Source organism: Mirounga angustirostris, unplaced genomic scaffold, assembly GCF_029215605.1.
Source record: "Mirounga angustirostris isolate CCGP_5_RB_7025 unplaced genomic scaffold, mMirAng1.0.hap1 SCAF_4, whole genome shotgun sequence".
NCBI classification, from domain to species: domain Eukaryota; kingdom Metazoa; phylum Chordata; class Mammalia; order Carnivora; family Phocidae; genus Mirounga; species Mirounga angustirostris.
Genome location: NW_026991712.1, coordinates 125,860,485 through 125,884,124, shown reverse-complemented (window position 1 = coordinate 125,884,124; position 23,640 = coordinate 125,860,485). Strand labels below are relative to the sequence as shown.

Genomic DNA, 23,640 nt, shown 5'->3' with positions numbered 1-23,640 from the left:
CAGTAAAAATATATGAGATATGCACTGCCAGAGTACTCTAAGGTAAAATAGTCATAAGCTATTTCTGTTTATAAAATAGAGGTTTAGCTGGGGTGACATTTTTCTTCTTCATTCAGCCAATTTTATGGCAGTAGTTTCCAAACAATACTGTGTAGAAGAAATATCAGCCTGTAGCTCTTAGGTGGTTATGCCTTTTGGATTCATTATCTCTTTGATGCATTTTGAAGGCCCTATCAGAGCTATTAGAAATCCTTAAAAATATGCTAATTCCATATGTTTGGGGGTGGGGCCCAGGAATCTGCATTTTGACCCATCCTCCAGATGATTCCAATGGAAGTGAATCCTAAACCTTTACTTTGAGGTCCCCGACAGTCAGGACCAGCACTGGGTAGGAACAATAGACATGACTTCAAGAACTCACCATCTGTCAAGATAGAGACTTAAAAGAGTTCTCCAAGAAAATTAGGTAAGTGCTAAAATGGATGTAAAACCATATGGGAAGAAGCTATGTATGACAGTAAGATTTCTTTTAATTTTACCAAGTGGGTGATTTTCTAAATGTAAATTGGTATGCTAGAAGAATTTGTTCTTGCAGAAGTAGACTTCCCAGTTGGTGCACTATGGATTAATCCATGTGATAGTTTTGCCTTTGTTTACATGCAATATTTGATGCTTAACATTGATACAAATAAATATTGGCTATTTATCTTGCCCTTATTAGGTATTCTCTTCTAGTTTTATAGATGAGGACCCTCTTAGACAATGGTTTTTATTTTTATTTTTTTAATTTTTAATTTTTAAAAAAAGATTTTATTAGCATGAGAGGAGAGGGTCTGAGGGAGAAGCAGACTCCCCACTGAGCGGGGAGCCCGATATGGGACTCAATCCTGGGACTCCGGGATCATGACCTGAGCGAAGGCAGTCACTTAACCAACTGAGCCACCCAGGCGCCCCTAGACAATGGTATTTATTTATTTATTTATTTATTTATTTATTTATTTATTTATTTAGGTGTTGTCCACTTCCTATAGAACATTTCCAGTTTTTTAAATTTTTATTTTTATTTTTTATTATGTTAATCACCATACATTACATTAGTTTTTGATGTAGTGTTCCATGATTCATTGTTTGCATATAACACCCAGTGCTCCATGCAGAACGTGCCCTCTTTAATACCCATCACCAGGCTAATCCATTCCCCCATGCCCCTTCCCTCTAGAACCCTCAGTTTGTTTTTCAGAGTCCATAGTCTCTCATGGTTCTAGACAATGGTTTTTAGAGTGGAATTGACATGCATTATAAGATTGATCTCTCTCAATGGGAGTAACCTCAGGGGATGCTGTGGTTTTGATTATGGAGAATCTAAGCTTGTAAAAATGCTGCTTGAAGTCTCCTTGTGTGATTTTTCTCTTAGGTTGCTTCATGTAGGGGGTAGAGTGAATACGATTCATGCTTTATTATCTTATGTGTCATCTAAAAATATGTTGGAAATAATATTTACTATTAAAACAATTGTAGATCCAATGAATTAATTTAGTTTTGAAAAGGTGGTTTCTCTAAGTTAGAATTTCTGCCCCCCTCATTCAGATGTTATTATAAAAATAATTTGATATCGTATTATTTTTATGGCTTTCCATGAAAAGTAAATAGAGATATAAAAAATGAAATACACCAAACTCTTTCTTCCCCATAAAGCAAAAGGAAAACTTTCTCTTCTGCAATGGCACTGGAGAAAAATGAGGAAATAAAATCCTGCAGTTTAAGAATGGTGGAAGAACCATAGGATACCTTAGCTTTGGGAAAGGGAAAATGGGAACATTGTATCCATCTTCCTGCAATGTCCTTCCCTCTTCTCCTGGCTCTTCTCTACCTACCCTTCATCCATGGGGTTCCCCAGGCCTCAGACATGGGTTCTGTCCCCGACTCCACCCTCTTCTTAGAGCACTCATCTCTTCCCATGACTTTAAGCATCTTTAGTTACAACTCCCAAACATATATCTACAGTTTGGATCTCTTTTCTGAGCTCTATACTCAGATACTCAACTGCTTCCTTGACATCTCCACTTGTGTGTCAGAACTTTAACATGTCCAGGATGAAACTTAAATTTTTTTTTTAGGAAAGGGAGAGGGACAGAGGGAGGAGGAGAGGGCGAATCTTAAACAGGCTCCATGCCCAGTGTGGAGCCCAACGGGGGGCTCGATCTCATGACCCTGAGATCATGACCTGAGCCGAAATTGAGTGGGACACTTAACTGACTGATCCACCCAGGTGCCCCCCCCCATTTTTTTTTGTCTTCTTCAATTTTCTCTGACAGAAAGTGGCATCATAATTCACTGCTGCTTTCTTCACCTACTATGTCTAATTCAGCAAGTTCTTTTTGTTGTATTTCTAAAAATGTCTCCCAAATATCTACTTTCTAGTTTCAGTGTTACCTGTTTAATCCATGCCTCCTTTCCATCTGGGAGGCTGCTTCAGGCTCCGCACTGCTGTCCCATCTTCCACTCCTGCCTTCCTCCAGCTGGTGATGCGAGTGCTCTGAAAACGTTGATTGCAGGACGTGAGTGCTCAACTTTCTTGAAAATGAAAACGTCAGGGTCTCATTGTTTTCTTCTCTGGAGGGACTTAACCTTATGCTCATTTTTGTCTTTGAGGGAAGCGGCACTAGTTTTTGGAAGATTTAGCTTCTGCTAAAGGGCTCACAGAGACTGAAGGCTATGGGGGGGAGGTAGGTGTGTGTGTGTGTGTGTGTGTGTGTGTAAAAGGGAGAGAGAGATCTTTAAAGGTCCAAACAGGAAGATTGTGCCTTGTTTTCCTGCACGCTTGTTATTGCTGGGTGGAGTGCTTAGACCAGCCAGAACATGAGCCTTCCAAAGATTCCTGGTGTCTCATCATTGCAGAGGCAGTAAAACGCACAGTGAGCGGTGGTGTTTGAGTACCCAGTGCCCTTGTGGAAGCTTGAGTCATTGAGCAGAGCCCATCAGCCTTCAAAGAATCAGTACTTCCCATCCCCTATTTGTTTCTATCAGTGTTTGTCCATAGGTTTGCCTATTATTGTCCAGCGAGGACAGTCACCACACCAGCCCAAACCTCTGGCTTATTCCTGTGGTGCCCTGTTCTCGGATCCCCCCCCCTTTTTTTTTTTTGTCCCTTTTGGAGTGTTGGGGAAAACCTTTGCTTTTGTACTAAGGAAGCTAAACTGAACCAGCACAAGAGCTTTGACATGAACATGGGCATTTTTCTAGATGCTAATGGGATCACACCACTTCCCTTCCAGCTTTTTATAGTGACCTTCAAAGCCCTACCCATGTCATTACCATGCTCATCCTAGCTCTGTGCTTTGGTTACATTGAACTTGCTTTTCACTTCCAAGTTCTTCCTTTCTTAGAACTTTTTCACTTGCTGTTTTCTCTGCCTTGAACCCTTCCTTCTATTTGCATGGCCAGGTCCTTGTCATCCTTCATTTATTAGTGTAAATGCCGCTTCTTTGGCAAAGATGTTTTTGACCTTCTTCCTCTCCATATTCTTGATTTCAGCCCTTGTTTTTTTCCATCCTAACTTATTATTTTAAATTATTAGTTTTTATTCTATATTTCCCACTTGAAGATCAATTTCTTGGGAGTGGGGTTGTTTATATCTCTCCCTGTTATATCCTGGGCACTTAGCATGGAGCCTGGTACATATTAAACACTAACAAAATAATCATTAATGAGGAACTTCAACAAATATCTGTTGAGTGCCTACTGTGTGCCCATTTGCTGTAAGTAGATCAACTCACCTAATCTTCAGCAACCCCCTGGGGAAGGTAATGCTTATCTTCATTTTAAAGATGAAGAAGCAGGTCCAGAGAAACTAAATAACTTGCTCTAAGGCACGTGTTTGGTTAGTGGCAAAGACAGGATTTGAACCCAGTTTTAAGTCCTGAGCTCTCTCCCAATTTGATCCTGTTAATACTTTACCAGAGCAATGTTCTGAGTCACTCAACTGAAGAAAGCTGTGGAGGGGATTAAAGCTGGGAGAACAAGGTTGTAGATTCAGTTAGCTGCTGTTGTCAGCCTGAGTAAGGGAATAGCTACTCCGAGGTTAGGCCAAGAATCAGACTTAAATGGTTAAGTGATGGATTTTAGGTTAGAAACCATGTGCTAAAAGATTTTAGTGGTTTTTTAGATTAAAAAAATTTAACTGGCAGCAGTTAAGTCTGGATTTTTAAAAAACATTGTAGTCACTGGCATAGTAAGTTCTTTCTGGTGTAACTAAAGAAAAAAAAAGATTAAGAAAGTTCTTGACCATTTCTTAGAGAATGAGGATCGGTCTTAGAAATCCTTCAAATCGGTTAAATGACTTCGTGGTTCAATTGTTTTGACTTGGGTTGTGGGTATTTTGCTTCTGGAGTCATTATTGTTTATGTTTCAGAAAACTAAAGGGTGATTACTGTGTTCTTTAGTTCTTTTTTAATATTGTGAAACAAATTTGAAAAAAGTAGCTGCTTGTTATCAAATGCTCTGTAGGCCATTTACTGTTTGAGAATGTAATTAGCATTTGAGGTTTCATGGAGCATGGAATCTCATCATTAACCATTTTTAAGACTCTAAGATACTTAAGTTCTGAGAAATGAATTGGAAAGTTATATTGCTCAGAAAGTCCATTTCTGGACAGAAATTCTAATTTATAGCCAAAGGGTGGCTGATGATTACAGAGATGATTATAAATACCCTGAGTATGTTCCCTATTCAATTCTTTTCTATACAGAAGAGTGGTCACTTTCAACATATTAACTTATGAGATGGTGAATAGGGAATATTTGTGAGGCTTCCTGTGGTAATTTAAAAAATGAAATCTGTGTAACTGTGGTAATTTAAAAAATGAAATCAATCATGTACCTTTCCAGAGGATCAAATATTCATTTGTAATTGGGACAGGTTTATTGAATTCCTATTTAAATGAGGTCCAAGGGGGTGCCTGGGTGGTTTAGTCATTAAGTCTGCCTTTGGCTCAGGTCATGATCCCAGGGTCCTGGGATGGAGTCCTGTGTTGGGCTCCCTGCTCAATGAGAAGCCTTTTCCCACTCCCTCTGTCCCTCCCCTTGCTTGTGCACTTTCTCGCTCTCTGTCAAATAAATAATCTTTAAAAAAAATAAATGAGTTCCAAGATGTGCCTGTGTGACTGTCAGTTAAGTGTCCGACTCTTGATACCAGCTCACGTCTTGATCTCAGGGTCGTGAGTTCAAGCCCCGTATTGAGCCTTCTTTAAAAAGAAAATGAAGTCCGGGGCGCCTGGGTGGCTCAGTCGTTAAGCGTCTGCCTTCGCTTCAGGTCATGATGCCAGGGTCCTGGGATCAAGCCCCGCATCTGGCTCTCTGCTCAGCAGGAAGCCTCCTTCTCCCTCTCCCACTCCCCATGCTTGTGTTCCCACTCTCGCTGTCTCTCTCTGTCAAATAAATAAATAAAAACCTTAAAAAAAAAAAAGTCCAAGGAAATTCTGAAGAAGATATACTGACTGAAATAGAGATAGGTGGCATTTTCAGGACTGATCATTCTAAAATTCTATGGAGTATGTCTGCGACTCTTCTTTTTGACTTTTTTGATAAACATTGTTAATCACATTGGTGTAATCTTTTAAGATAAATTAATTAGCTTCCGGAAGGATTCCTCCGGGTGATCTGATGCTTAGAAAGAGACTACCCAGCTCTCTACCACCTTGACACTTCATGACAGAAGGGAATTCACTACGCAGTTTAAAAAATTTACCTCCTCTGACCAGTAGGTGGCATTGCCTGCCCTCATGGCTACCTCTTTTCTATCTGCTGCTTATGTAACCCTCAGTACCAAGTCAGGTATTTTATATTCTTCTTGTATCTGTTCCGACTTGTCCAGCTTGATTTTTGAGCTCATTTGTGATTTCATTAAGGATAATTTTTTGACAATGGAAGTGTCTTTGAAACCTAGATAGCTTCTCCTCAGAATCTTGGAGTTTATATCATGTGGTCTGGGAGAGTGTTCAGAGTGAATGACTAATTCTACAAAACCAACCAAGGCTCTTCTAGATCTGAGAGGCAAAGAAATGACTGAGCACTGAAGTACTGTAGGAGGTGATTATGGTTAATATCCTGTGAAAGTTATAGACAGCTTCATACCAAGCATAAAATTAAATAGGTACATTAAAAACTTTAAAACTTTACTCATGACTTCAAAACTTTTAGACAAGGTTCAAGCAAACAGCTAATTGTGAATTTGTTCTTTGCCTGAATAAATCAAGCTGAGCTTCTTTGCATTTAGTAATTAATATTGTGTGGATGATTCATATCATGAAAAGACCTTCTTTCCAATGAGATAGAATTCTGGCCAGAGATTGATTCATATACACTCAACAGCTGCCAGTTGAACTAACTTTTCTTCTCTCTAATGTTTTTTACATTTAAGTAATTTGCTAATACTTGTGAGGTACAGTATTTTGTATTTATCATAGGATATTTTCCCCTTATTAATTGTATATCCTATCTATTATCAACTGATGTTATTATCCTATCTATTATTAACTGATATTATTCAGGACACTCATTAGCTACAGTTAAATGACATTTGCTAGAAACAGAGTTTTTAAAGTTGGAATTGTAAATTTTCCTATAATCATGATAATATAGAACTGCTTCCTTATAGACCATGCTTGTCAGTTCAGGTCCAGGGTCTCTCTGAGTGATTTCCTGCTGCTGTATGAAGTAGAGTTGCCCATGAAAGAAACAGCTGAATCACAAATCAACACACTCAATTAAAAATATTTTATCTGGGCTTTATAACTGGTCATAGTATAATAGAGACTCACAGGGAATAGCAGAGATGTCAAAGCAAAGAGGAAGTTGGAAGGAATCAGTGGCTTCTAGAGAATTTCCCTTTATTAGACCTCCTGAAAAGCCCTGTTGTAAGCATTAGTCTTATTTTAAATGTCCAAATTCTTCATGTTGCTTTGATAGTAAGGATTTCATAATCTCTGGAGCTTAGTAATTGATTCCAGGAAAAGCATAGACAATTAGGGGGTGAATGTCAGCCATTAATCTATTGTTAGATTCCTTAATGTAGCTGATTTGTGGCTCATTTTTACACTTCTGTTTATTTCCTCTGTCCACAGTGTTTTATTAATATGGCATGTTCCAAATGGTTGAAACCAAATATCCAAACCAAATGTTGGACTTGGATTTCACTAGCCTGTGAAAGACCATGTCTCTGATTGACACTCATAGGAGTCTATTATGTGCTTCATTTTCTGCAGATCTGGAGGATTATGGTTCATCTCTTCAAGCTCTCCAATTCGAGCCTCCATCGCAATTGCCTTGGAGAGAGTGTGCCTCTTCTGATTGATGACGTGGGACCTCTCGTTGTCCTTGGGTCTCTCTAGGTTGAATTTTATGAAAATCATCCTATTAGGATTCAGTTAGAACACAACCCGTTGTACTGTTTTACGCAGAAAGTGATGTAATATGGGGTATCAGGCCCCAGAATTGTTAGGACTCAAGAGAAGTCTCTGAGCTGAGGAGGCAGACACAAGGATGAATTCCCAAAGCCTTTCTCCCTGGCTGGGTTGCTGGTGGAGCTGCTGCCATGTTAGGAAGCTGTTTCTGCTAAATCTGTAACAGCTCTGGGGCCATACCACATCCGCTGTATCTGCCACAGCACAAACAATGCCATGTGCCCTGCTTCTCTCACAGTAACCTGCTTCTGAATTCAAATCTTGAGTGCTTGTGATTGGCAGAACTTAAGTCCTATCCAGAATCTGTAGCTACAAGGGACTCTGGGGGAAAAAGTTTTTTGTCCATTGTAGAATCAGAAGGATAACACAGTGAGATTGGAATAGATGTTGAGCAAGCCAACCCACGATATTTGCTACTACCAATAGTCTGTATTTAAGTCAGACTTCTATTTAAGCAAGCCAACTTCTCTAATTGGTAAACAAACAAAAAAACAAACCAGCCAGGCTTTTTTGGCATGATGCATAGTAAGCAGATAGCCAGAACATACTTATATAGATTGGTAAACTAGTTTTTGAAAATCTATGCTGTCTTCTAAAAATAGAATCAGTAATTTAATGAATAAGAAATAGATAGCATGGAGGACATTAGGGGAAGGAAGGGAAAAATCAAGGGGGGGGAATTGGAGGGAGAGATGAACCATGAGAGACTATGGACTCTGAGAAACAGGGTTTTAGGGGGGAGGGGGAGGGAGGATTGGTTAGCCCGGTGATGGGTATTAAGGAGGGCACGTACTGCATGGAGCACTGGGTGTTATGCGAAAACAATGGATCATGGATCACCACATCAAAAACTAATGATGTATTGTATGGTGACTAACATAACATAATAAAATTAAAAAAAAAAGATAGCTAATATCTTTTGTTGAGGCTTATGTGAAAGTTGGTGAAATGTTGGACATAGGATAAAACAGTACCACCTAGCAGATCCTATTGCCTTAAGACAAAATAATCTATGTTAGAGGATTTTGTTCTTGAAGACATGAAGTAAAGGTGAGCTTTGTAGATTAATTGTTGAGTTGCTTGGTGTGAGGGAGCCTGGTGGTGCACTCCTTTCTCTGCATTTCTCTTTGGTGTTATGGCACATTTCATGGCTGCTTATGAGTTGGGGACTCAGTGGGCAACCATCCACTGTATTTTTGTTTCATTTGTATTTTACTTTCTCTACTGGGTGACTGGAATGTTCCAGTTTTCTTTTCCTTTAAAAAAAATCCTTTGTTCCTACACAAATGGTGGTTCACTTGAAATAATTTTATTAGGCTTACTTCATTGTTATAGAGTGTCTTGGTGCAAAGGATATAGACAAATCATATTAAGGAACTAATAGACTGTTAATTGATCTAAATGAACAAATGGCTTTTTTGCCTCCCTCTTGTTTATTTTTAAAGCATCTTTTCAATGAATTACATATTTCTTTCCAAATTGGATTTTACAAGCAATGCTAAACGGTAGTGATTTTTCCTTTATTTGTTCTAAGTACTGATCTAAGTGAATACGTATTCTCTAATTATTTGTCACTGACTCTTAATTAGTATAATTCCATCCCTGATTGTTTGGTTGTTGAGGTATTAGTTCACCATTCTCATAATATGATTTTTACTTTTGTTTAAAAAATTGTAGATAATTGGGGCACCTAGGTGGCTCAGTCGGTTGAGCACCTGACTCTTGATTTCAGCTTGGGTCATGGTCTCAGGGTCCTGAGATCAAGCCCTGTGTCTGGCTCCATGCTCAGTGCAGAGTCTGCTTGAAATTCTCTCTCCCTCTCCTTCTGTCCCTTCCCCCTGCTCTCTCTCTCTAGAATGAATGAGTAAATCTTTAGAAAAAATTTTAGTGTTTTAAATGTTCTGTACACTGAGAAATTCATGCTACTGAAAATGTCTTGGCTCTAAGATATAAAGGTTTGTGAAAATATCATTGTTATATCATTTAACATGCTACAAACAAGGCCTGCACTTAGAATTTTATTTTGGCTAGAAAATGTTGTAGAATGTATAACATTTTCAGTTTTTAATCAGCCTATCCTTCTTGCAACATGGTGGTAAAATCTTTTGTATCTAGTAGCATCAGATTCTTTTTCCTTCTTTTCCAATTCAGACTCTTTCATCATCTACAACAGAACAGAGAAAAATAATTAACGCATGTAAACATATCAAATTAATATATTAAAGAATAGTAGAGAAAAATGGCTCATAACGGGAGACAGTATTGCACAATGAAATATTGCATAAAGAAACGGGTTGAAGTCCTATAGACTTGGATGCTAGACTAGCTCCACCACTTACAGGTTGGATAAATTACTCCTCCAACATTCCTTTTTTCATGTCTTAAAATGGGAATAATAGTACTTGTTATTGAGGTCATTGTAAGGATCACATTAGGTAATACACCTAAAATGCTTGGCATATTATCTGGAACATAGTAAATATTGAATAAATTTATTGTTGTTGTTGATATACATCCAGGCAGAGTTTTCAAAAACTGGTGGAGAGGTTTCTGAATATGGTAGGAGCTAGCTAGAAGTGCCTGATTTGCCTTCTCCTACCTTCCCATTTATTTATTTATTTTTTAAAGATTTTATTTATTTGACAGAGATAGCAAGAGCAGGAACACAAGCAAGGGGAGTGGGAGAGGGAGTAGCAGGCTTCCCATGGGGCAGGGAGCCCGATGCGGGGCTTGATCCCAGGACCCTGGGATCATAACCTGAGCGGAAGGCAGACGCTTAATGACTGAACCACCCAGGCGCCCCCTACCTTCCCATTTAAATAATCTTGAAGAATGTGGAAAACTTACTTAGCAACAATCTTCCCTACTTGAGAAGGAATTTCCACCATAGGTACAATATATAACTTTCTGGAAAAAAAATTACCCAAATGGATTCAGTGTGAGTAGAAAACCTGAATAGTCCAGTAACCATGGAGGAATTCCCTTAACCTACTAAATGATTCTGTGCAGACAGAAAAGGTGAGTTTTTTATTTTAGAAAAAGACAGTTTCCATTTGATAACTGTTACACAGCATAGACACACCATGCCAAATTTTATCGATTACAAGTGTAACATAATACTGCTATAAAATTTGGTAAGATTTGAATAATTGAACAGAGATTTAGATACAAAGATGATTATCATGATGGAATATCATTAAAATACTGTATGCAGGGGCATCTGGGTGGCTTAGTGGGTTAAGTGTCTGCCTTCTGCTCAGGTCATGATCCCGGGGTCATGGGATCGAGCCCCGCATCGGGCTCCCTGCTCCGCAGGAGAGTCTGTTTCTCCCTCTCCTCCCCGCTCCTGCTCTATCTCTGTCTCTCAAATAAATAGATAATATCTTTAAAAAAATTGAAAAAAAAATAAAACGCTGTATTCAAAAGTCAATGTCATGAGAAAATGTATACTGTTTATTTAAAAGGGAGGGAACATAACTTTATATTCAGTAGGATCCGTTTTGTTAAAAAACATTTTTGGTTTAAGTTTTTGTTTTAATTCCAGTTGGTTAAAACACTGTTATATTAGTTTCAGGTGTACAATATAGTGAATCAACAATTTCATATAACACCTTGTGTTCACCACAAGTGCCCTCCTTAATCTCCATCACTTATTTCTCCCAGCCCCTTGCACCCTTCCCCTACAGTAAACATCAGTTTGTTCTCTATAGTTAAAAGTCTGTTTCTTGGTTTGTCTGTCTCTCTCTTTTCCCCCTTTGCTCATTTGTTTCTTAAATTCCACATATGAGTGCTTAGCATAATACACTCTAGCTCCATCCATGTCGATGCAAATATCAAGATTTCTTTCTTTCTTTTATGGCTGAATAATACTCCATTGTATAAATATACCACATCTTCTTTATCCATTCATCAGTTGATGGACACCTGGGCTGCTTCCATAACTTGGCTATTATAAATAATGCTGCTATAAACTTTGGGGTACATGTATCCCTTCAAATTAGTGATTTTGTTTTTTTTGGGTAAAACCAGTAGTGCAATTGATGGATCATAGGGTAAATCTATTTTTAACTTTTTGGGGAGCCTCCATACTCTTTTCTATAGTGGCTACAGCAGTTTGCATTCCCACCAATAGTGCAAGAGGATTCCTTTTTCTCCACATCCTCACCAACACCTATTGTTTCTTGTGTCATTAATTTTAGCCGTTCTGACAGGTGTGAGATGATATCTCATTATAGTTTTGATTTGTATTTCCCTGATGATGAGTGATGTTGAGCATCTTTTTCTGTGTCTGTTAGCCATCTGGATGTCTTTGGAGAAATGTCTGTTTATGTCTTCTCATTTTTTAATTGGATTGTTTTTTGGGTGTTGAGTTTTATAAGTTCTTTATACATTTTAGATACTAATCCTTTATTGGGTATGTAATTTGCAAATATCTCTCCCATTCCATAGGTTGTCTTTTTAATTTTGTTGATTATTTCCTTTGCTGTGCAAAAGCTTTTTATTTTGATATAGTCCCAATAGTTTATTTTTGCTTTTGTTTCCCTTGCCTCAAAAGACAGGTCTAGAAAAAAGTTGCTACAGAGTAAAAAAAATATGAAAAAAGGGTAGTATTATAAATACTAACAATAGTAAAATCTGGGCAGTACAATTGTTTCTGTACTTTTGTCTGTTTTCCAAATCTCAACAATGATTATATATTATTTCTAGAGTCAGAAAAAGAACGTTATTCAAAAAGAAGACAGTGGCTATATCAAAATGTAGTCATGAAAGATATAATGAAACTGATAATATTTATGAAAAAAGATTGGTTGGACAGTTTCGAATGGTTAACTTTGTCGTCAGAGAGCTTTGGGAAGTCTCTCCTTTAATTTTTTTTCTTCATTTTCTATTTAGCCCCTTACAAAATTAAAAAATTTTTTTTAAAGATTTTATTTATTTGACAGAGAGAGACACAGCGAGAGAGGGAACACAAGCAGGGGGAGTGGGAGAGGGAGAAACAGGCTTCCCGCGAAGCAGGGAGCCCGATGCGGGGCTCGATCCCAGGACCCCGGGATCATGACCTGAGCCAAAGGCAGACGCTTAACGACTGAGCCACCCAGGCACCCCCAAAAATTAAAATTTTTTTAAGCAAATTAATTGTATCTGTTAGAAGTTGTGGAGGAACTGAATTTGGAATTTAACAGTGTTCTCTAGGGGATGAGTGGGCTTTCTGTTTTAATTTTTTTGGTCTGCTTTCCATAACATGACAAAAATGGAAGAAGGCTGGTTTATTGAAAATTCAAAAGCAAGTAACTTCTATTAAAAGTTTAAGGTAGGAACACAAAGTCAATAATTAGGAAATGTTAGACATTTAAAAAGGATTTAACCAACTGAGCCACCCAGACACCCCAGCTAAAAAGGATTTAATATAGCAAATAGGAAAATTAAAATGTAACTTGGATTTTATGTTTCCGAGTTAACAAATTGAATTTAGAGCTATAGAGATATCTATTTGCACACAATAGACACTCAAATAGTACATGAAAAAAATTTGTTTGAAAGCTATATTAATTTATACTCCACTCACCTCTTCCTCCAAAGAGATATAATCTGAAGAATTCTAGAGTATTTGTTGTCCTTTTTGTTCTTAGTATTAACAGATAATATCCTCTTTACTGTGTAAGATCATTGTAGCTTTCTCAGTATTCTACAACTTTTAAAAAATTTATTTGAGAGAGTAAGAGAAAGCGTACGTGCACAAGCAGGGAGAGTGGCAGCCAGAGAGGCATCCTGCTGAGCAGGGAGCCTGATGGGGGGCTCGATCCCAGGCTTGATCCCAGGACCCTGGGATCATGACCTGAGCTGAAGGCAGATGCTTAACTGACTGAGCCACCCAGGTGCCCCAATATTCTACAACTTTTAAAATCATTGTACTTGAGGGGCACCTGGGTGGCTCTGTTGGTTAAGCATCTGACTCAGGTCATGGTCTCAGGGTCATGATATTGAGCCATATGTTGGGCGTCATGTTCAATGCAGAGTCTGCTTGAGATTCTCTTTTTCTCTGCCGCTCCCCCCACTCACATGCATGCTCTCTCCAAAATAAATAATAAATAAAATCTTTAAAAAAACGATTCTCGGGCGCCTGGGTGGCTCAGTTGGTTAAGCGACTGCCTTCGGCTCAGGTCATGATCCTGGAGTCCTGGGATCGAGTCCCACATCAGGCTCCCTGCTCAGCAGGGAGTCTGCTTCTCCCTCTGACCCTCCTCCCTCTCATGCTCTCTGTCTCTCATTCTCTCTGTCTCAAATAAATAAATAAAATCTTTAAAAAAAAAAAAAAAAATAAAAATAAAAATAAAAAATAAAAATAAAAAAACGATTCTCTCCCTTTGCCCCTCCCCACCCTGCTCTTTCTCTCTCTCTCTCTCAAAAAAAAAAAAATCTGTATTACTTGAATTTCAAAATTTGGTATTATAAGGATTGGTATTATAAGGATTATTCAAAGATTCTGTTAGGAATTTGTGGATAATATTGGTCACATGTATTAAATGCTAGCAATAAATATATTAATTGTAAGGTTTTACTTTGAGAGGAAAGAAGAAAACACTATGACTTTTAAATAATAACTAATATAATTTAATAAAATATTCAGATTCTGAAGATACTATGAAGGGAAAAATTACTTGAGATTTTAATACTCAAACATTGTTAAGATTTTATTATGCATACTTCCAGTAGTATTCCTATTTGTTTACTTACATATTTTAACAAATTGTGATCATGCTCTATATATTGCTTTAGATCTTGATTTTTTTGCATTTAATAATATAGAAGGTGTTTCTAATGTCATAAGTGTTTTTTCCACAACACAGTTTTAATCATTAAGTCTTATTCCCTCTGATGACTATATCATAATTTATATACGTTGAAGATTGAGGTTTTTAAAATAGCTTATCAGTATTATAAATAACATGGTGATAGAGTTTTTCTTTTTCCATTAAGGGAATACAAAATCCCTGAAACACATACACATTAAAAAAAAAAATCCATCAATTTATCATTAGAAAAATATTTTTAAATTATTTTCTCTAAAAACCTAAGGTGTAAAACAGAAAACTTGATTTTTGTTATATCTATTTTTATAAATTTATAGTCTGTGAAGGAAGATACTTGAGAGAATGGATTCTAAGGTATCTTAGAGAAATTATAAAAAGGTTAATTAGAATAGTGTGGTAGGCAGACTTCTAAGATGGTTCCCAATGATTCCCACCTATTGGTATTCATGTCCTTGTATAATCTTCTCCCCTTGAGTGTGGGTTGGACTTAATGACTTGGTTATAAGCAATAGCTATGGCAACGATGATGGCTGTCACTTCTGTGATTCAGTTACAAAATATGGTGACTTCTGTCTTGCTAGAAGATCGTTTTTGTTGTCCTCTTGGCCTGCATACTTTGATGAAGTAAGCTGCTGTGTGGGAGAGGCATGTGTGACAAGGAAATGAGAGAAACCTCTGGCCAACAGCTAGCAAGGAATTGAGGTCTGTAGCCCAACAGCCTGGGGGGAACTGAAGGCTGCCCACAAGCACTGAATGAGTTTGGAAAGTCGGTTCTTTCCCAGTTGAACCTTCAGATGAGACTGTAGATCCTGGGCCAACCACATGACTGAGAGACCATGAAGCACAGGATCCAGATGTGCCGTGCCCAGACTCACGACCCACTGAAACTCTGAGATAATAAATGTGCATTGTTATAAGCTGCTTAGCTTGGGGTGGGTTGTTATATAGCATTAGAAAGTAATACAGATTTAATTAGAAGGGGCAAGAATAAATTCAAAGATCATAGAAAAGATGCAGATATAAAGATCATAGGAAACACTGCAACTTTTACTCTTTCAGGTATCTTTAGCTGAATGGATAATAGTGACTGTTTTCTTTTTACAATTATTTTTAAGCTAGTTAATCAGACAGCATTTCTATAAAAAAGTTAGCAAATATGGAAAAGTTCAAAGAAAAAGTAAAAGTCACATATAATTTTATCACCCAAATAGAACTACAATTATTATTTTGGTGTACAGTTTTTGGTCCTTTCTCTGTCTCTACAAAATCAGGATAATACTTCACTAATGTTTTATAATCTGGCTTCTAACCTAAACATATATTACATTTTCCATTTCGTATTCTTCCACACATCTTTTAAATGGCTGTATAGTTGCCCATTGTATGATATATTACAATTTATTTAATGAAACATCTATTATTTGCCACTTACTACTATATTTTAATAATGAAATTTGGACTATCCCAGAAAATCAAGGTTACATGGATAACATTTGTGTTTTGTTTCATGCTGTGCTTTATTTCAGAGACATAAATGATACATTTTCAGAGCTAAAGGAGGACATAATTTTTAAAGCTAGTTCTGCCAGGCAGACAGCACATTATTCTCCAGAAGATCTCATCAGGGCCATTTCCGTCCAGTGTTAAACAAAAAGGCTTAGATAATTTAACCAAGTGACTGACTAGTGGAAATAAGCTTAAGAAGTGTTAGGCATCTATGACCTCATTTAAACAAAGCCTTAGTTGGACTGCAGGGGAAAAGCAAATCATCGTTTGAAATATAGCTGTTGTAAGGAAATGGAGAAATGTTATAATAAAATACTGCATCTGTTGGCCTTAGCAGACCTGGAAGGATCAAGCCGCTGACCTTTGTCAGTGGGGGCGAGATCTCACTGTAGGTACTAGAAGCAGCAGAGACGCACGTCATGACCATGTTTCACATTTAATACAGAAGTAGTGCACATAGCTTTTTCAGCCTTCTTCCTTACAATTTATAATCTTGCCTCTTTCTCTATTGTCTGAAATCAGTCTAAAAATAGTTGGAACACTTAAAAAAATTTAAATAACTATCTTCCTAAATGTTTCATACTTCATTGGTTTTTGGCAGGTCATTCTTTTTAAATTCAAGCTGCAAGTAAAATTGCCAATAACTTAAATGCTAAATTCAGTTTTTTTTTTCTTGTTTCCTGATACATTTCACTAAGCATAGGAACTGAATTAGCAAAATATGGGTAGTCCTATGTCTGATGCAGTGTTTTGTCTAGAATCTAGCTTATGTATTAACCCCGTCTCCAATCCCAGAGATTCTATGATTTCATTTATAAGAGTGATTAGAAAAATTACTGTGTGACTTCTAACACTTGGGCTAATGATTTTCATTCCCCTTTGACCATGCCTCCATTCAAATAAAATCTCTCCTTCTGTATTTGCTTTTTTTTTTTTTTAAGAACTTATTTTTAAGTAATCTCCATACCCAATGTGGGGCTTGAACTCACAACCCCCAAGACTTGCATGCTCTACCGTCTGAGCCAGTCAGGTGCCCCTCTATTTGCTGACTCTGTGTCCACACGGTTGGCTGTGCCTGTTCTCTCAGATGGAATATTGGACTTTGGAGGATCTCAAGGCACTCTTCTCAGATGTGAAGATCTGGACCCTCTGTTTTAGGCCGGAAGTTCTGCCCTTGCTCTGAAAGCTTTGAGACAACAGTTTTGTTTAATGGCTGCTTTACCAACTTCTCTGGTTTATGAAACTTTTGGGTTTCTTCCCAGGAAATGTACTATACAAAGTGAAAAAGTTTTTAGATTGCGCGCGTGCTCTCTCTCTCTCTCTCTCTCTAGAGATGTCTATGTGAAAATAATTGTGGCTTTAAAGGAATGTCTGACCTCTTATTGCATTGGAATTCCCATAATGCTGTGCATAAAGTGAAGCTGACTCTGCATTTCTAATCAGAACTGAGATTGACATATATCCTAGTGTGTATGTTTCAAAAAAGATTTTTTTAAGCTGAAAAGCAAAGCCCAAGTATTTGAAGGAGTAGAAAGATTAGAAAAGGAGAATCAGAAATGAAGATTCTTTTTTTCTAAGTAACCTAGAGAAGTTGCTAGCTTTTTAAGGAAAAAAACAAACAAACAAACAAAAAACAGGTAGGTGGGGGATGTAGTGGGGATTTTTAAATGACTAATTTTTGGTATGTTTTATTGCCATAGGGAAGAATGTAAGTATTTCTTGAACTAAGTAAGCATATCAAATCTTGGGAATGTGCCTTCATGTCAGTCCTACTTTGATAATCCAAGGAAGTCTTGGGATCTCAGTCTTTTTACCTTAATAAGTCTATAACCAAGCCATATCGCATGCCTGGAGAGAACATGCCTTTCTTTTTTCTTTTATTCCCTTCTGCTAAATTACTTTTCTCTAAATATCTATTCTTTTTTAACTTCAAGAGATTATTGAGTACCTATTATGCAAGGCCTATGTTATATCTCATGTTGGGTGGAGGGGGAGACATAAAGGTGTGATTCTTGTCCTAGGGAACCTTATCAGTGAGACCGAGCCCTAACTCTAGCACTAACCCTTAGCTCTGGACGGCAAGGTGTAGGACTCACGGTTGGTTCTAGATATCATTCTCATAACTCTGGAATTCTTTTTATTTTTTTTCTTTTAACCAAGCATTCTATTAATTGCTATTTGTAATTTTGTCACTTCCTGATTTAAATTGCCCTTTCTGCCTCCTCAGAACTCATTTCCCTGAATGAGACTTTTTCGTCCCTTATCTTTATAGTAAATGTGCAAAATAATAAAATTTACTTAAGTAAGGTTTTTATCAGAAAGCTTAATTCTGAAAGCATTAATTTCGAATTTATGTCTTACTAAGTTTAGGAGTTCCCTGAGGACATAGCAATTGAAAGTCTACATTTAAAGTCTAATTTAAGGTTTAAAAATAAGAGATACAAATGTAAATTATATCGGTAATTGCTATAAAGGGAATTGTGGGTTCTTAAGTATTTGAGACTAAAAAGTACTTCTATTAAATTCCAGGCTAGTAAAGTATATAAATCATAAAGGTACAATAAGGGTAAGAAAGGGTTGACAGAAAGTTCATTTTGAATGTAATTGTGGTGGTTAATTTATGTGTGCCTTCTATGATGTGGGTGGGCATCATCCAAACAGTTGAAGGTCTAAATGGAATAACAAGATTGACCTTCCCTGGAGTAATAGGAAAAAGTCTCTGGTAGACTGCCTTTGGACTTCATCTGTACGATCGGCTTTCTTGGGTCTGCACTTGCTTCAGACTGGAACTACACTGCAGTTTTGGACTTGCGAGCCTCTGTACTCAAGTGAACCAACTCCTATAATCTGTGTGTGTGTGTGTGTGTGTGTGTGTACACACACATCTTACCGGTTCTGTTTCTCTGGAGCCCTAATACAGTAATATACATAACATTTGCTAATCATATGCTTATTTTAGCACTTAGCACAGTGTAGATGCCCAATAAGTAGTTGACTAATTGATTTAATTATTATGCTTACAGGCTTCACAGTCACAAAGTTTTGGACTCTGGCTCTGCTACTTATTAGCTATGTGACCTTGGTCAATTCCGTGGCTCAGTTCCTTCATCTTTAATATTAGGAGAGTAATGTTAACTTCCATATAAGGTGGTTGTGAGGATTAAATAAGATAGAGCAAGGAAAGGAGAGCAGAAGCTTTCCTGTGACCAGCATTCTTATTTATTTGACAGTACAAGGGACTGGGATGTGGTCTGTAGATGCTCTCAGAAAAGACAATGGCCTACGTGGCGTTCATGGTTCTCCAGTGGGCCCAGTTCAGCCTTCCCTCTCTGGTGAAGCTAAGTCATAACAGGCCAATACTCTGAAAATAGTGGTTCTGAACTCCTGTAGTATAAACATTTTTTTAATGTAACACTTTTTTTTCCCTTGCATTATTCCATCAACCAAGGAAACCCATAATGACAAAAAGCTTCTAAGGATTCAGGAACACTTTTAAGGGAATTTATGTAAGAGACTCAGGTACTGCCCAAGGCCTCCATGCCAGATTACATGAAGCTTGAGCTCCCTTGCAGGGCCTGTAAGAGGCGCAGCGCTACTCCTGTTTCTTGAATTTCCTGCTCTTGAATTCCTCATGCTTCCCTGTACTTCCACTTTTTTGCTGTTTGGGATGAGCCCTGGGTCAAGTCCAGAAGCTCAGCCTGTTGACCATTTGCCACAAAATTAACCATAAAGAGTTTGGTGAATGTGGTAATTTTCCTGAAGATCTAAGAGGTTCCTTTACTCCACAGCCTTTGCCATCTTGCTGGCTCTGCCCTCTCTTTTCTGCCCAGGGCCTTTCAAAGCCCGCGCTCTCACCAGGATCCTTCCCAATGATCATGTGCCCCGACAAGTAGAGTTTTCCCTCCCTCTGACAGCTCTTCTCAAGACAGTGTGTCCCTACTAGATCAGCCTGCCTAGCTTCCCCAATCTGTCTGACATTGTTACTCATCAGTAAAAACATTTTTGGTTTTGTGTCAAACGGTTGTACATATGTGTTAGGCATGTTGTTTATACAATCCACAGGCAGGGCTCTCTGCGTGTATGTATTTAAGGTCTCCTGGTACTAATTACAGTGGTCAAGGGGCCCCAGGACCCAACAGACTGGGGACCACTCACAAAAATCTCTCTACTATTGATATTTTATGAAGATATTGTCCATGAATTTATTTATATTTTCATTCTTATCTGCTCTTCTTAATAAAAACCTAAAGTTCATCCCACTTAAAAAAAAAAAAGTACATATTTCCATTTATCCTACATTTGTCCCCACTTAAACTTTAAGCATGTATTTCCTTTATTACATTCCAGGCTTTAGTGAACACATTCAGTACACTTCAATATTTTATAGACATTGATCTTTTCTACTTTTGGCTTTGGCCATTCTGTCCTGAATAATGCTGATTTGTCCCCATGTTTTAGCTTCCAGCTCTTATGGTACCAGTGTGGGAACATTATAGACAGTCAATATTTCCAGTTGCCCTCATGTCAATACCATTTATTAATGGTATTGGTATTAGGGAGGCAACTGCCCATTTTATCCTCTCTGGGTTGTTTAGGAGAAAATGCTGACATAACATTAATAGAGATTCTTCTATGAAAGATTGTTTTGCAGTAAAGAAAACTTGGAGATTTCAATCTCTTCTAATCGGTAACCAAAAAGTTTTGGCCCATTGGACAATCTTAATTTTTGTGATATAATTAGGCACTAGTTAGAACCAGGGGTGTAAGCACTATTTTTATTTCCTCTGTTTGTCATTACTGAACCCTCTTAAAGATTTTTCTCCTCCCATGAGAAAACACCATACACCCAACAGTTTAGCTCTGGACCAAAGAATGCAGTGATGACTGGTGTGTGCAGTCAGCAGCTGCAGGGAGTAGGTTTGGGGTTTAAAATCTAACATTCAGAAAATACTTATTAAACATCCACTATGTACATACAAGGTGCTATACTGGCAACATTCCTGGTCCTCAGGAGGCTTATAGTTTAGGGTGAAGATCAGACAAGACCAGCAATCAGAAAACACCTTTGATGCAGAGCAGAGTGGTAACCTCCTGAGAGAAGACGCAGATGGCTCCTGAGAAGGGGGAGAACTCACCCTGCTGGAACCAGGGAAAATTTCACGGGTGGAGTCTTAATGGCACCTTACAAAGTGGCCAGCAGTGGGTCAGGGAGAGCATTTGACACAGAAGGCAAGGCGTGGAGGTGGGAAGGTGGAGGATAGGTATGAGAGCAAGCGATTGTGTGAAGAAAAGTACTGAAATTTCAGTCCGCAATGGTCGGTTGAGTTTGATGAGGGAGGATCTTCAGTATGAGGCTAAGAAAGTTCTGTGATCTCTGATTCTTCCCCAAGCCCTGTAGTTCTGTTGGGTCCTATTTTATAATAGCAGGTATACTAATGTATACTGGTTAATCTGTTTATATGCCTACTAATTCTATTACTTTGTGAGTAATTTGAAGTCCTCGTAAGTCATTTCTTTTTATTGTAGACACCTAGCAGGACACCTGCCACATGGAAGGTGCTTAGTACATGTGAAATTGATTGAAGCCCATCTTAGGTTTGGTTTTGTTGCTGGAATAGCATTCATTACCTGAAAAGACATCTCCCTCCCACCTGTCCTCCCCCCCGCCCCCCGCATCACACACACACACACACACACACTTTCAAAAAGAAGCAGATTTGAAAGTTGACTTTTTCTTCTGAAGGTTATTGATTCCCAATTTTCTTACTGAATTTGACAGGATCTATTTTGATATGAGTTGCAGCTTTAAAGACTGCAAAAGCTGTTGTCAGCTTGGTGATTATATTTTATATTCTCAATTTTGGGGGGCAACAGTGTGTGAAAGATTTGGATTCTCAATTGCCTCAGAAAAGGCAGATTACTGGCAGCATTCACTCTCGCAGTTTTAAACAGAAGATATATATATAACTTTTGATGGTCCCCATTTCTGTAGAATAAAGTCCAAAATTTTGCATGGCATTTAAGACCCATAGCAATATGCCCAACGGAGCCTCTTGTTTCTTGCTGTTCTCTCTCTTGTGTCTACGTTTTAGCTAAAGAGCCCCTCACCCTCCTCAGGCTCTGTCATCTCTTTTTTAAATTTTTTATTTTTTTTAAAGATTTTATTTATTTAACAGAGAAAGACACAGCGAGAGAGGGAACACAAGCAGGGAGAGTGGGAGAGGGAGAAGCAGGCTCTTCCCGCTGAGCAGGGAGCCCGATGCGGGGCTCGGTCCCAGGACCTGACCTGAGCCAGAGGCAGATGCTTAACGACTGAGCCACCCAGGCGCCCCTCTGTCATTTCTTTCAATCCTCCTATCTTTGTGGTGTTCCCTCTGCTGTATATACGTTAGTGATTGTAGCAAATAAACTTCCCAACCTCAGGGGCTTAATATGATTAAAGCATACTTATTTTTGCTCAGATAAGTGTGGAATACAATCACTCCTAGAGGATGTCCTTTCTCCACATGTTTTCAGGGATCCAGGTTTCTTCTATCCTGTGGCTCCCCCATGTTCACACCACGACTCCAAATGTTGTCCTCATCATCTCCAGTCAAGCCAGCTGGAAGGCAAAAGGCATGAGGGTCATGAGTCAGGGGGCCAAACAGGCCAGGAAGCAACTGATGTTACTTCTCACATTTTATTGGTCAGAACTGACACATGGCCGTGTCTAGCCACGAGGGAGACTGGTAAGCATAATCTAGCAGTGCCCCAGGAGAAAAAGGAAATGGTTTTTGATGACTTGCTAACCAGTATCCTCCACAGTATTTCCTTCTGGTTGCAAATTATTCCATTCTTCCTTTCCTTCATAGAACATACCCATTTCTCATAGGCATCCCAAAGACCTATGAAGTCAGTGAGGTGGCACAAAGTTCAGATCTTCAGATGATGGACATAGTGTCTGGATGGGGCCTCTTGTGGTGATCTGTTAATAAAAAGGTTGTTCATCCTTTCTCTCGGTGTACAGTGGTGAATCAGGGACAGGATAGTGCTAAAAAACAAAAGCAAACATTTTTGGAACACAAGAGTACTCCACCCCCTCCACCCCCTCTCTTTTGGAAAACAGAAGCATGCAAGGCACTTGGCAATTTCTAGTTTTGCTAGTGTATATAAAATCCTGGACAGGCATTGTGAAAGTATCCTGCCTTCATAAGGTGGGGTGGAAGGTTCCTTGACTAGATTCTGATTTTGCTCTCCTGGTGGAACTCCCTTGTCCATGGCCCTTGGCCCATCCTCTGGAAGGGTCTTCCATGTCCTGTTTTCCATGGCCACACCTGAAGGGACATTTGGGAGTGTATTTTTCTTGAAGGCTATACAACTTTCACAGCCTGCGTCCTGCTTGTGCAAGTGTGAGGTCCTGAGGATTGTTTTAATGCTCAGGTAGTCCAAGGCTTTTTCAGGTTGGGATTATGTTTATTTGGCAGCACAATTCACTCAGAAACTTAGAAGGCTTTTGATCTGGTAGCATCTAGTCGGTTCCATGTGCCAGTAAATAAACCCAAAGTTTTGCCTAGATGTCATTCTCAAGTCTTATTTATTTGCTTTCTTGTTCCCAAGCCCTTCCTTCTCAATTTAATGGTGGCTACCTTGAAGCCAATAGGTTTGGGTGAGGCCATACCATTAATGTAATCTTTGTAATAACACTGAAAATTTCAAACAATTCATATTATTATTGATTGCTAATCATATTTCAGAGTAATATTAAAATATATCATCCTCAGTAAATTAATATTCACTTAGAAAATCTTTTTATAGGTAAAATACAACATATAGAACTTTCACTTAAAAATACAAATTTTATGAAAACTTTAAGCATTTTTGAGA

At 38.3% G+C, this 23,640-nt stretch overlaps 1 protein-coding gene across 2 annotated transcripts in view; it reads left to right on the top strand.

Annotated features, from left to right (window-relative positions):
* The window catches only part of GIPC2 (GIPC PDZ domain containing family member 2), a 346,096-nt gene that overhangs the window by 78,422 nt on the left and 244,034 nt on the right, over nt 1-23,640 (top strand). The window lies entirely within an intron of this gene.